The sequence below is a fragment of the Pongo pygmaeus genome, chromosome 11, assembly GCF_028885625.2.
Source record: "Pongo pygmaeus isolate AG05252 chromosome 11, NHGRI_mPonPyg2-v2.0_pri, whole genome shotgun sequence".
NCBI classification, from domain to species: Eukaryota; Metazoa; Chordata; class Mammalia; order Primates; family Hominidae; genus Pongo; species Pongo pygmaeus.
In genome coordinates this window covers 46,915,738-46,929,644 of record NC_072384.2, presented here as the reverse complement: position 1 = coordinate 46,929,644, position 13,907 = coordinate 46,915,738, and the positions used below count along the sequence as shown (strand labels likewise).

Below are 13,907 nucleotides of genomic sequence, written 5' to 3'. Positions count from 1 at the left end.
TGCCATTTTGCCTAAAAAACAACATACATACATTAATTAAAAAGTACTTCATTGCTAAAAAAAGAAATGCCAATGATCCCCTGAGCCTTCAGTGAGTCATGATATCTTGCTGGTGGAGGGTGGAGGGTCTTACTTCAATGTTGCTGGCTGCTGACTAATCAGGGCAGTGGTTGCTAAAGGTTGGGTGGTTTGGCTGTGGCAATTTCTTTCTTTTTTCTTTTTTTTTCTGAGATGGAGTCTTGCTCTGTAGCCCAGGCTGGAGTGCAGTGTTGCACTCTCAGCTCATTACAACCACCGCCTCCCGGGTTCAGGTGATTCTCCTGCCTCAGCCTCCTGAGTAGCTGGGATTATAGGCACACACCACCACATGCAGCTAATTTTTGTATTTTTAGTAGAAACCGGTTTTCACCATGTTGGCCAAGCTGGTCTTGAACTCCTGACCTCAAGTGATTTGCCTGCCTCGGCCTCCCAAAGTGCTGGGATTACAGGTATGAGCCACCACGCCCGGCCTTGCTGTGGCAATTTCTTAAAATAAGACAACACAGTACTTGCTTTGGCGGCACATATACTAAAACTGGAAAAATACAGAGAAGATTAGTATAGTCCCTGCACAAAGATGACGTGCAAATTCATGAAGCGTTCCATAGTTTTTTTAAAAAAGACAACAATAAAGTTTACTGTATTGATTGACTCGTCCTTTCACAAAAGGAATGTAGCATACAATACTGCTTCATAGCATTTTACCCACAGTAGAACTTCTTTCAAAATTGGAGTTAATCCTCTCAAAGCCTGCTGCTGCTTTATTGACTAAGTTTGGGGAGTATTCTAAATCATTTGTTGTCATTTCAGCAATGTTCACAGCATCTTCACCAGGAGCAGATTCCATCCCAAGAAACCATAAGAGACATATGCTCATCTATAAGAGACAACCCCTCATCCATTAGAGTTTTGTCATAACATTGCAGCGATTCAGTCATATCTTCAGGTTCCACTTCTCTTGCTCCTTCTACCACATCTGTGGTTACTTTCTTTATTGAAGGCTTGAACTACTCAAAGTCATCCATGAGGGTTGGAATCAACTTCTTCCAAACTCCTGTTAATGTTGATATTTGCTCCCCTCCCATGAATCACAAATGTTCTTAATGGCATCTAGAATCCTTTCTAGGAGGTTTTCAGTATATTTTGCCCAGATCCATCAAAGGAATCACTATCTTTGGCAGCTAGAGCCTTATGAAATGTATTTCTTAATTAATAAAACTTGAATGTCAAAATTATTCCTCGATCCCTGAGCTGCAGAATAGTTGTGGTGTTAGCAGGCGTGAAAACAACATTAATCTCCTTGTACATCTCCATGACACCTCTTGAGTGCCGGGGTACATTGTCAATGATTAGTAATGTTTTGAAATGTATCTTTTTTTTCTCAGCAGTAGGTCTAAACAGTCTGAGCAGTGGGCTGAAAATATTCAATAAACCATGCTATAAACAGATGTGTTGTCATGCGGGCTTTTTTGTTCCATTTGTAGAGCACGGGCTGAGTAGATTTGGCATAATTCGTAAGAGCCCTAAATGCAGCTGGTGACTTTAAGTTGAATCCAATGATCTTTTGGAATGGTAAAAGATCATTGGATTCAACTTAAAGTCACCAGCTGTATTTGACTCAAATATGCAGTCAGCCTGTCCTTTGAAGCTTTGAAGCCAGACATTGACTTCTCCTCTCTAACTATGAACGTCTTACATGGCATCTTCTAATTTAAAGCTGTTTCATCTACATTGAAAATCTGTTGTAACCACCCTTGTTAACGATCTTAGGAGATCTGAATAACTTGCTGCAGCTTCTCCATCGGTATTTGCTGCTTTACCCCTTACTTTTATGTTATGGAGATGGCTTTTTCCCTTCAACCTCGTGAACCAACCTCTGCTAGCCTCAGACTTTTCTTCTGCAGCTTCCTCAGCCTTCGTAGAATTGAAGAGTTAGGGCTTTGCTCTGATGTTGTGGCTGGTTTGATCTTCTATCTAGACAATTTAGACTTTCTCCATAACAGCAGCAAAACTGTTTTGCCTTCTTATCATTCATGTGTTCACTGGAGTAGCACTTTTAATTTCCTTAAAGAACTTTTCCTTTGCATTCCAATTTGGCTAATTGGTACAAGAAGCCTAGCTTTTGGCCTGTCTCAGCTTTTGATATGCCTTCCTCAAAAATCCAAAATCATTTCTAGCTTTTGATGAAAAGTGAGAGACCTGTGACTCTTTTTCACTTGAACACTTAGAGGTAATTGTAGTGTTACTAACTGAGCTAATTTTAATATTATTGTATCTCTGGTAAAAGGGAGGCCTTAAGAGAAGGAGAGAAGTGAAAGAAAATGATCAGTCCATGGAGAAGCCAGAACACACCCAACATTGATTGATTATGTTTGCCATCTTATGTGGGCACAGTTTGTGGTGCCCCCAAACAATTGCAAAAGTAACAGCCAAGATCACTGATCACAGATAGCCATAACAGATATAATAATAATCAATAAGTTTGAAATATTGCAAGAATTACCAAAATGTGACACAGAGACATGAAAGTGAGCACATACTGTTGGAAAAGTGGCACCGATAGACTTGGCTTGCGCAGGGTTGCCACAAATCAATTTGCAAAAAATGCTGCATCTGTGAAGTGCAGGAAAGAGAAATACAATAAAACAAGGTTTGCCTCTATTAATTAATTTCTTTATTCTTTTTTGTCATTATAAAAACCTATGTAATTGCTGGCCAGATATTCTGAGCACCCTGAGATGTAAATCATACATTTATTTTCTCTAAAGCAGGTTAACGAAACATTCAATCACAAATCACCATTTTAAAAGTTAATTCATTGCACTAAAATTGACCGTAATTTTGAAATATTACAAATCATTTGCTAAACCGTATTACTAGGTTTGTAGACTTTTTTTTGGCATGTGGGGATTGATAAGCATTAAGCCAAGGGTAGTGGTTTTCAGTGTCTATCTATCTATCTTTATTTATATATATACATATGTGCTCATATATTGCAAAGGTCTTTCTTAAAAGAAATCATAAAATGAAACCTGCATATGTGAAGTAGCCAAAATATTGCTAATAGTATTGAACTGCACTCTCCCTTTGCCTCCTACCATTGCCACTTAATGGGTCCTAAGGTGCTGCCCCAGAACTCTTGGGGTCTGAAGAATATAGTTGAGATCCATTGGGCCAGCAGACAAAAAATGAAGAAAAGCATTTAGATAACTCCTTGATACAGTAACCTCTGTCCTCCTCTCACATGTATTAATAGATAGGAAGTAACTGGGGTAGTAGTAAATGGGTTGAAAGGTAATCTGTCTTTGTTTAGCTGCTTGTGAATCATTCATATATTGCTCATGAACCAAAGAGATTTTGACTCTCTCTTCCCCATCCCATTTGTCTAGACATGTAGAGGACGGTGTTCTGTGATCATACTTGGTAGGACTAAATTAGATCATTGTATGGAGAAAACCAGAATACACTTGTGTACAGAGTTCTGTGCTTCATCGTCCTGTAGAATCAAAAGGAAAGATGGGAGACTAATATGGGCTCCCCAATATTTTATTTTGGCAAAAAAAGGATACGTCAAAGAGCAGTCATTAAAGGATCCTTCAAAAAGCTTTGATACTTCCTAAAGGAAAGGACACTATAACAGCAAAATTTTGGAATACCATAATCTCAGAGTTGTTCAAGAGTCAACATTGGTGGCTACTTGAACAGAAGGAAGAATATTTTCTTTTTGGAATGGGACTTCGGATTCAACCCCAGCTCCGCTGTTATTACCTATATAACACTGGCTAAGATAATTAATCTTTCAGAGCCTCATCTGCAAGATGAAAACATGTATCTCACATGGTTGTTAGAATGCCACCAATGAATAAATGCCACATTCCAATGGTATTTGGTACACAGTAGGCGCTCAATAAATATCCATTCTCTCCCTGTTGCACTGCATTCTTCCTTTCTCTTGTTACTTATGTTAGAGGATTGTTTTGATGTTCAAATAAGAAAATAATGAGAAAATGCTTGGTGAACCATAAAGCACTATTTAAATTTGAGGTTCATGGGACATACGGTGCTTTGCATTAAGCATATGCATTTTCCTTTTTATAAGATGGGTAGAAAACTGGCACAGTCACACTCAGGAAGCAAAATGTAATGCCTTTGTCTTATTTCTTGAGGGCTCACCTGGTCTTTTGGGTGAAACTATACATAAAATATAGATGGCATTTTAGTAAGTACTGTCCATATAGTGCACATAGTGTTTCTTTTGCATGTTTTGAAAACAAAGAAACATTAACCAGTCAACTCACAGATCTTCCTGTATGACAAACTAAGGTGTAGTTATAAAGTCCATTGGAGCTGTAAAGTGTTTGGAGTTATATTGCATTAAGTGCTATTGCATTCAATCTCACCAAGCTGTTAAGGTGTTTTATAATGGGATGTAAATATTTATGGTCTGTTTGAGAATAACCAAAGAAAAGTGCTTTTCATTATTTTAGTTCATATGCTGTTAGCCAGGTATATGTTTTAGTCTTTCAACGCTTTCATGCCTTGGGAAAGTGATGTCAACTTTGGGGCAATATATGGTTGGGGAAAAAAATTAGTCTACTTTTGTTACTGTGTCAAATTGAGCGGTAGCTACTTCGTGAAGGGGTGCCTGGGGAGCACATACTACATTTTCTGTGGATTCTTTTGGTACCAAGTAGAGCCTTAATAATGCTTCTATAGATGTATAATGAATAATAGTTGTCCACAGCTAACAAAACACTGTAACATTCTGCAGGGAAACTGGTGAGTTTCACATTCTTAACCTGGTTTGATACCTCCCAGATAGTTTTAAGTTAAGAAAAAGTATTTCTGCTTTGAATTCCTTTCCTTTAAAGAAAACTTGAAAAACAATTGCATATGTTTATTCAAGAATCAAATTCTGTTTTTAGGACTCAATCTTGGTTCTGACATTTTTGTATGTGTATCTCTTAGGCTATTGCAGCCATCAGAGGTAGTTCACGCAAACGAATTTAAGCTATTGCTCATCACTAAAGTAAATAGGAAAGTCTGGAAGACATACTTTTTATTAAGGAAATAAGAAAAGGTGATACTATTTTCATGATCACATACTGTACTTTACAACATCTAGTTATAGAAAACAGGAAAGGTTAAAGATTAAAAAAATAACGATTTAAAACCACTTTGTTCTCAGATCTGTCACTGTGGTTTTTGTCAGATAAGTTTAAATCCTGGTAATTGGTTTATGCCAAAGGACAGAGGACAGTCATTTCAAAGCTTTCCTGTTCACAGACTATTAAATTGCCAGATATAACACTTACAACAAAGTGACACATAATTTAGAAAGAATGTAATGCATGCTTTTAATCAGAGCAACAATAACACACACAAAAAAACTAATAACAAGTATGGGAATGGCAGAAAGCATTGAATTCAGTAATGGACACAAATAAAAAGCAACTGCTCAACAAAAGCAGCTGTGAATGGTCTATGTACCCCTCACATCCCCCCACCTTATAAAAAGGATATTCACATTTGGAAATATGGTTACAAATGTAAATCACTGATTTCTCGCAAGACCATGACGGCCCTGTAATACATATCAAATCAGTCCATTTTAGATCTGTAAAAGGATTCTTTCAGATGTGAAGACTTGGGAGCAACTGTGAAACTGTCTTTATTCAGATCCTTTGAAATATAAAGCAGCAATTTTAGACCACCATGGATTTTAAGGCATGCCAACTGATGTTTATAACAACTTAACCTTCAGTTTTTTCGTATTTGATTTTATTCAATGTCTGTCAATGTGTATATTTAACTTTGATGTTTCCAGCAGGAATTCATTGTCTTTAACTTTTATTCTATGTTTTAACAGGCAGGTAATGAAAAGAATGATTTGCATGTTGAATTTATACCTCAGGCTATCTCCACAAAGAAGAGAGGTCTGAAGTTACTGTTGTGGTGGGATTTCCCTCCTTAATAATAAATTCTATCGGAAAGGTGGAGATGTCATTAAGAATCAGGTTGGAAAGAAATTTTCAACGTGACTTTGACAGATGAAAGCACTGATTATTATTTATAGAAGAGAATCTATTTAAAATATACGCTTTCTCAATTTAAAAAAGTTAAAAACTTAAAAACAGAAATACTATTTCATAATTTAGACATTAGGGACTATGTAGAGAAATCACTTCATTTCCAACCAAGCAGACAAAACCTGGAAAACCCCAAAGAAAATTTTAAGGAAAATTAAGAGACAGTAAAGCTGATTAAAAACAGGTAACACTTTAATTGGCTTAGAAATAGCAAACTACAAAAATTAACTCAATAAAGTTTCATTGAAAAAATTTATTGTTTTTAATTTACTGTCGACAGTTTTTTAGAGCTGAATTACTTAATTTGAACCTAATTAATTAATTCAATAAAAGTGGGATAAAAAAATTTTGTTTTTTTCAAACCATGAATCAAACTCTGAAATTAGGTGAGTCTCTTCTATCAATTTGGAAATAGGCCAGTTTCATTACGTGAACTCTCATCCTCTCTTTAAATACATTTACTACAAAGTTCCTAGCAATGTCTTGTCCAGGTCCAGGTGAAAAACAATTTCACTAACAATAACAACAAAAATTCAATAAGCAATTTTCATCATCATTTCTCTCACCTATCACACCACTTTCTAAACCATTTTTCACTTCTGAAATGCTCTCAGTTTGGACCAGTCTATAATATAAACATTCTATTTTCTATTCAGTTTTGTAACAGCTGTAATGAGGTATAATTTACATGCTATAAAATTCACTAGTATAATTCAGTGATTTTTAGTAAATTCACAGACCTGAGCAGCCATCAGCACAATCGAATTTTAAAACTCTATTTATGCTTACATTGTTTTAATGATTTTTTTTGTATGTTCATTACCTGCCATGGATGAGATAAGAAGAGTTTTCATAACTGGATAAAGGAATAGGGGGAAAATGTTATAGGCAAAAAAGTTAGTATTCATTTATTCATTCATTTGTTCATCCATCCATCCATCCATTCATCCATTCATCCATCCATTCATTCATTTAACAGATACTGTGTTCTTAGCAGAGGCCAGGTCTGGGGCTTAGTGCTTTTAATAGAAAGATTTTTCAGACATAATCTGGTGGGTGGACAAAAAATCTAGCCTTATTACTATATGAACATGACAGTGCTATCATAGGGTATTCACAGGGCAAGGTGGAATGCACAGGAGGTTAAGAGCCGGCTCCCTGGAAGAAGGGCTTTTGAAGAGTGGGTGAGCAGTAGCCAGTCAAAAAGAGCAAGGCTGTGTCAGTGCTTACGGTCTCACCACCCTGTACCTGTCTCTGAGCAGGTTTGACCTGGGGCATTCAGCAGGCATAGCAGAGCCTGGAATCCAAGCCTGGGGAGGTGAAGGGAGTGGTGAGGCTGGAGGAGAAAACAGGGACCAGACCTGATGGACCCTGAGCAGGCTCTCAAGAAGTCTTTGTTCACATGCAAGGAAATTCAAATTACTTATTAGATTTCCCTGGTCTTGAGGATTTGAGAAATTTTACCCTGTAAGATTTAGCCTCCTTCATGTTCATTGTATGAAAATATCTGAATGTAACTGCGATTTTATGTGAGAAATTAGGGTTCTCCTTTTATCTTTCAAGATCAACACATGATTATCTATTAACCTGGCTTCCATATCATTTACATGTATAATAGTTCAAAGTCTTTGATTCCAAAAGAGAGAGGAAAATATTAATAGAGAGAAAGACTGAGAAAGAGAGAAAGGAGAGAAACACTGACGGTGTATGCTAATAAATTTAATGTAGAGAGAATTTCTGGCAATGATTTTCAGTTTCAGTATTTAAGTTGATCCTAGTCATGATTCATTATTCCAGGATTCACTTCCAAAGTCAAGGGTCTGAGGAAGCTGAGGGAGGGTTTCTCAGTGTGGATTCTAGGGCTACTAGACTAGCACTTTGCTTACTGTGGGACTAAATGTTCTTTGGATATTGACATTGTAGAGCTAATATCTGCTTGGACACATTGTGTGCTTCCCTGCATCTCTCATGGCCAAGAAGCCCACAGAAAAAGCCCCAGCATGTATGGCTTCAGCTGGCTGTGGATAATTAGGGTGTCTGCTTCGTGTGTTGCCTCCCTGGGAAGACAGCTAGCTCAATCCATTGGTATGGATTGTTCTGCCAGTGTAACATGATCGTCAATTACTGCCCAGCCTGTTAAGCAGACTGTCCTCTCAAGATAACTGAAACACAACTGGAGTCCCTGACTAGTCCATCCTCTGCAAGAAATGTGAATGTCATCCCAGCCAGGTAAAACTCTTTAATCAGAAAAGATATTTTGTTCCTTGCAGTTGGCTAACCTCCTGGTCAAATAAAATGAATATTTCCAATTAAGGTCCAAGAATGGTTTCAATAATAATTTTTCTTTTCAGAGACAGCAAATTCTAGAAGTGGTTGGTTTTTTTTCATTCTCTGAATCTACATACCAGGAAACCCTGTGGATGAAGGTGGAAAGGCTGATCCCTCTTATCTAGTCTGACACTAATAAAGCTGTTAACAAGGTTCAACTGAAGCAACAATGGATAAGAAGAGCAGAGCCGAATTCCTCAGATCAGCCCTATTAAGTTAGACAGATGTCAAGTTTAATCAATCTGGTGACCTTAAGGACTTTGGCAAATGCCCTTTTTTATATCTTAATGCTGTTTTCAGCTGTTGCATTAACCTGTTTTGCATAGATGTAATTACCCTTCATAGATATTATGTAATCAGGGCAGTTTAAACTTATCTATCAGTTTTATTTATCTGTACCTTATAATAGAAAAGCTTCTAGCATATTAATTACTTTAAATTTAAGGGATTTAAAGAAATTAATTTCAGGGCAGTTTTGATTTATTTGTTTTGTTTATCTGTACTTAATAATAGAAAAGCTTCTTGGTGTGTCAATTTCCTTAAATTTAAGAATGAACATACAGGCTAGTCACAGTGGCTTATACCTTTAATCTCAGCATTTCAGGAGGCCGAGGCAGGTGGATCACTTGAGCCCAGGAGTTCAAGACCAGCTTGAGCAACATAGCAGGTCCCTATTTCTACAAAGTATTTTTTAAAGTAGCCAGGTGTGGTGGTGTGTGTGTGTCTGTAGCCCCAGCTACTTGGAAGGCTGAGGTGGGAGGATCACTTGAAACAGGGAGATTGAGGTTGCAGTGAGTGGAGATCGCACCACTGTACTCCAGCCTGGGTGGCAGAGTGAGAGAGACCTTGCCTCAAAAAGAATAAAAGAAGAAGAAAAAAAAAGAGATACAGAATGAACATACACACAAGAATAAAAAAATAGAGCGTATAAAAATGCATATTTAAGATACCCAACTATAGTTGGATACTATATGTATTTATGGTTTGGGGAGAGTGACTTAAGGTATGCATGTGTTAATAAATAGGCCTGTTTATGCATTTTGTTAATGAACTAGTACACTTCTTTCAACTATCATTTAAAGAATTCATTGACAGGCAACTCGAGTTGTTGTTTTCTCTAGTGGCCGATACCTAGAAATGTAACGTTTCACAGTTAGGGAGTTGTTTCTTTGATATGAGACTTTCCAGCACAAGTGATAATGACCTCAAAAAATTTACATATGAATGGTTGGATGTTTAATATAGCATTTTTTTAAAGTAAATTCTTACAGATGGAAGAGAGGGCATGCCGGATAATAGTAAGAGTTGAGGTGGTGGAGTAGAAATGATAGGAAAAGATGGGCAAAGAAAGTCGAGTGGGGAACCTGGGGACTTTGAAAACTGACTTTACAATCTTTCCTGGGTTTTGAGCAGATCATTAATTCTATCAGTGAATATTCATTAAATACCTGCTCTGTACTCAGTAGTGTGTTGAAAATTATCTGTCATTTTCCTTTTGGTTGGACTTTGTAGATTGTGGAGTAAAAGGAATTCAGTGAAGAAGAATAATCTATAACAACTATTCTGCTTTTAGCTCCCTGGAGTGGGCCTTATAGTGGTAGATTTCTATCTTGTCTTTATAGAAATGAGAAGATAAACACTTTATTGTCACTTCTAGTTAAAAGCTAACTATATTCAAACTGAAGTTGGATACATGTAGGTTGTACTTCAGATCCTAGAGCACAAATGACATCCAAACTTTAGGCAGGGGGATTAAGCGTCAGTTCCTCATCTGCTTACTGTGGGGCTAAATATTCTTTGGATATTGACATTGCAGAGCTAATATCTGCTTGGACACATTGTGTGCTTCTCTACATCTCTCACGGCCAAGAAGCTCACAGAAAAAGCCCCAGTGTGTATGGTTTTAGCTGGCTGTGGATAATTAGGGTGTCTGCTTCATGTGCTGGCCCCCTGGGAGGACAGCTAGTTCAATCTATTGGTATGGATTGTTCTGCTAGATGACTGTAATACCTTCCTTATGGGTGGTTGTGAGAATGACAAAAATGTATTTAACATACCTGGAATGTATTTAAAGTGCCTTACAAAAATTAATTAAAGGCACAGTGCCTGGGACAAATGAGGAAGTCCCTGTCAATTGTAGGAGGAGAAACACAATGAGAGGAGATCCATCAGGAAGTGAGCACCTGATCTAGCCAAGGGGTGAAGAGGTCCTAGTTATAGTGAAAGCTGTGGAAATAGGATTAAGTTACTTTTTAAAAGAATTACTTATCGTACAAGCAATATTACAGCAACAATATGAGAAATCAAAGTCAAACAAAAATTACTCCAATACAAACATTTCTCAGATTCTAACAGTCCTTTAAAATTTGCTCATGTTCTTATCTACTCCTTATTTACATGCACACATATGATGCAACTATAATACAGGCACAATTTTACATTCTCTGCTTTTTTTCCCTTATGTAATTAAATTACTTGTTTACCTGATATTGGACACTAAGTTGTTTCTGGATCTTTTCACTATAATGAATCTTGTAGCAACAAAAATCTTTGTGCCAGTACTTTTGCTCATCTTTCAGGCTATTACCTTAGAAGACATTTCTTGGATAGGAATAACTGGTGAGAGGACATGAACATTTTATGTCTTTAAGGGTATTGCCAAATGGGTTTCCAAAAAGGTTGTTCTGGTTTGTACCAGCCTCGTTAGTGAATGGATAGATGCGCAGTCCACCTGACAACCTCATCAACAATGGTGAGGCAGTGTCATTATTTTTAATTTGTCCTGTAAAATAATAGATGTAAGGTGTCTTACAATCTGCATTTCTTGGATAGCAAGGAAGGTTGAATATCTCCTCATATTTGTTTCCTAATTGTATTCCCTCCAACATAACATTGTTTGTTCTGGCCTTTCCCCATTTTGGTGTTGGAGTACTTGAGGAGCAAAGAAGAGAAGAGAGCTCAGACCCTGCTCTTGGCACTTTAAATGCATCTTCTCACTTAATCTACATAGAACCTCAGACAGGTGGGTACTCCCACCTGCATCTTATAGATGAGGAGACTGGGTCTTGAAGAAATTAAATTTCATACCCAAAGTTGAATTGCTGATAAGTGGCAGTAGTTAGACATTTTTCTTATCATTTTATATGAGTTTTTATGTAATATAAATATTAACTCTTTGGGGAAAATATTTTCAGCAAATATGGATGACAATCTGTTGTTTGCTTTTTTCTGAAATTATGCTATTTTTGCTCTGCAGAAGCTTAAAATTTTCCCCTGAAATGATGGATTCTAGAGATACTGGAGTGGTGGATTGGGCCTCAGCTTCTGCCTTATTTCGGTACCAAGACCAGCTCAGGGAGGATCAGAAGAAGGCAAGAGACAGAGCTGTATGTGGATCACTTGCTAATGATTCTGCAATTGAAAACGTCTCCCAGTCTCTCTCATGACTTCACATGGGATGGGAAAGTGTACCAGGAGCCTGTTAGAGGCTCTCTGTGGATGAGCTGTGCTCCTAAGCTACTTGCTGGGTGGTCTCCAAGTGGTTGCTGTGTGGTCACTATATTACTACTTTATCCACTCCTGCCAAAGAATATAAAAAGCCCCATGACAGGCCACATATAAGACTGCTGGCCCTCCCAGTAGGACCATCAAGTATATATATGGCTGGTATCCAGTAAAGACAAAGTCATAAGCTGTTGAGTTTAGTGCTAGTTTTATTTAGAAGAAGGACAGAATCTCATTGAAATGGGTCTCCATTGTAGCTATGTTGTTAGGAGCATGAGTTGGAAGTTTCTCAATGGCCTGGCCTATAATGAATGGTTTGGATCAGAATAGGGATGGCAGTGCCAGAGGAAGTGTTTTGGAGCACAGGAATTGTAAAGGTCTCCTCTTATGGCAGAAGGGCTATGATATGTTACATGGCTATTTGAAATACCTTAACACATCACCCAAGCTGGTCTGCCCTGTCATGCAACTGACTCTAACCCAGCTGTGGGGGGCACAATAACATCCCCCAGGTGTGAGCCTGCTGGGATGGGAAGATCCAGCAAACTCCCTGTCTATGAGGCTCAATCCAAAAATAATTAAGAGAAGCCTTTTCAACAGGGGAAAAGTGAACTCTGGAAAGTCAGGCCAGCAGCCAAGATTGCCTAGGCTGTTAAATTCTGCCCAGCTCAGCTTTGCAGACACTGTGGCAAAGTCTGAAAAAGCACTTTTGGTTTTTGCCATCATCACAACACAAGATATTGTTCACATCCTGTAAGAAATGGTGGCTGTTCTTTCTCTCTCCCTGAAAAAGTGATGACTGCTCTCTTATCTGGGGCACAGAATTCCCAGAGTCCCAAACATTCCGTTTTTCAGGTACTTCAAGGACCAGGGGCTTTTGAACAAATGGCGTCTGAGGATGAATACATTTTAGAAATGTTCCTCTCCCTTGTGTTTATGTTAACTCTGATTGTACTGTCAGGCTGGGCTCTGATCACAGAAAACCACAAAAGTACAGGGATATAAAAATACAAGGACCTCATGCAGAAAGAGTTGGAAGAAGTGTATGGGTGGTGGCTGATGATATCTTTCTACATTTGAGAATACACTAAGCTAATTGAAATAGTGACTACATATTATAGGCAAATGATGGAGACCATTTGTAAAATATTTTTGTTAGTATTTTAAGGTTGAAACCTTGAGCTTGTAGATGAGGAAATTAGTAGGAAGCTGAATCAGCTGGAAGAGAATTCAGGAGGGATATTTGGGACACCCAGAAATCTGACACAGTTCCTGATATAAGCTGGTCTGTGAATCCTTGTGGTTAATTGGTGGGTGGCTGTCGATTATGACACTCCCTGGGCTCCCTGAAGGGATGAGAGCCTCCCCCAACAACACTGCTTAATCATGTACCAATTATAACTTTGTCTTCGCTTTCTGTCTCACAGAATGAATGGTCTCCATCATTTGCCCGTAATGTGTAGTCATTATTTCAATTAGCTCAGTGTATTCTGAACTGCCTCTTTTTTTATGTGCATGTCAAAGTTTGCGTTTTCTCTCTGAGATTCTTAGCTTCTTTGCAATATAAGCCTCATTTGCTTAGAGACTTTATTTAGTGCCCTACCATGCGACTTATACTTGGGGGCTGTCTTAACTACTTTTGATGATGGCAATAGTGACCACTGTTCCGCCGTCCCACTACCAAAAACCAGAACCCTCCATTCTTTGTGAGGCGAACATCTCAAGGCCTGTACGTCACACCATGGGCTGATTGTAATCTTGGGGCTAGTTAATCCCAAACACTGTTCACTGCAAACTGATGTCCCTTTCATCTTACGACTTCCTTGCTTCCTGCATTCCTGTTATTTATAGTATCCCAGGAACAAACCACTCCCAAATTTCTCAAGAGGATTTACAGTTGCTACTTGCAATTCCTCACCCAGCTCACGTCTCCATCCCTTGCAGCCT

General features: G+C 38.1%; 1 non-coding gene across 1 annotated transcript; it reads left to right on the top strand.

Annotated features, from left to right (window-relative positions):
* Positions 1–544: 544 nt before the first annotated feature.
* On the top strand, positions 545–651 carry LOC129032186 (U6 spliceosomal RNA). The gene has a single exon (XR_008501213.1). It is a non-coding gene; the product is annotated as a U6 spliceosomal RNA (small nuclear RNA).
* The last annotated feature ends 13,256 nt before the right edge of the window (positions 652–13,907 follow it).